Consider the following 1,518-nt stretch of genomic DNA (forward strand, 5'->3'; position numbering starts at 1 on the left):
ATAGTAGCTCGAAATATCCTTCATTTCAACATGAATGCGAGTCGAAAATAGTTATAATACTTTCGTTTATCTATCAATACCACAATGTATATTGTACGTTCAGTTTTGATGTTGTGCCCACCACAATAATTCCTAGATTCTATTGACGCGCAGGTATCCGCAAAATAAATTGAAACCATGGACATTTATCCGAGCCCGCGGCGAAAAAACAAATAAATAATACGCCTATCTGTTCAATCCCTAACTTAATAACTAGGGCTGCTATTGAAGCACCGCGCCATATTAAAAAAAACTCATAAAAAGTTTTTATAGGTATATTATTACGTGTTTGGAATGCAATTATTGAAATCAGAATAAAATTTGCATCACAAAAGCAAGTTGGCGATTCTATGAATAATTTATCAGACCATACCATTTTTATATTCAGATATTTCTAGTTGGTAAGTATTAAATGATATTTAAGTCTATGTTTGAAAATATCCCATGATCGTTTTATGGATGCTACATTTAATAAATTAAATTGTAAATGTGATATTTTGTATTGATAGTTCTAATGATAAACAGTCCTTTATTAATATTAATAATAAGAACTCAAAATTACATAAGCAAACAAGTTTTTATTATTAAAAACAAACGCCATGTTTTTTTTTCACAAAGTTCTAAGTTTTTAGAGAAGCAGAATTATTGCAGCGACCTAACCCTAGATCCACCGCATGTCAACTTGATAGGCGGGTTTTGCGGCGCGCCGTACGAGCCGAGAATCTGAGCTCTATGATACCAGGAGAACATAGCGAACAAAGTGCCCGTAATATGAACAGCACACAGGGAACAGACGCAATGTACAATCGATATGGGGGCCCACCCCGACTTACAAGGGGATGAATTTAAATTATTCACAGCGGGTATAACTGCTTGCCACCGTCTTTAACAAACAAATTACGTATGCGCACCTAATAACGATACACTCGGCTTCACTGCCTCACACAAAGCTTTCAATTATACACTCGAGATTAGCGTAATACCTTTAATACAAAATTAACCCCAACAACAATCTGCTTGCCCGGTACCTATGGGTTAACAGTTGATAAGTAATTACTTTTCAATCCCCACTTCCCCACTAATATCATAAATGCGAAAGTAACTCTGTCTGTCTGTCTGTCTGTTACGCTTTCACGCCTAAACCACTGAACCGATTGTGATGAAATTTGGTATGAAGATAGAACTGACCTTGGGAAAGGACATAGGATACTTTTTATCGCGAAAAAATGGTAGAAGGGATTGAAATTGGGGATGAAAGCAATATAACCGAATCCCACGCGGGTGAAACCGCGGACGGAAAGCTAGTTTAAAATAAATTCAGAGTGGATCATGACAAGAAAAGTTTGTTGAAGCACTGAAATTTCATTTAATCAATTACAATGACAAAAAAACAAAAAGCTGAAATTGTATATTTATTCTGAATAATCTTATTTCGCAGCAGAATTGGCTGTTAAAAGACGAAGGAACGAAAATGTCGCG

This window comes from Zerene cesonia, chromosome 14 (assembly GCF_012273895.1).
Source record: "Zerene cesonia ecotype Mississippi chromosome 14, Zerene_cesonia_1.1, whole genome shotgun sequence".
Classification (NCBI taxonomy): Eukaryota; Metazoa; Arthropoda; class Insecta; order Lepidoptera; family Pieridae; genus Zerene; species Zerene cesonia.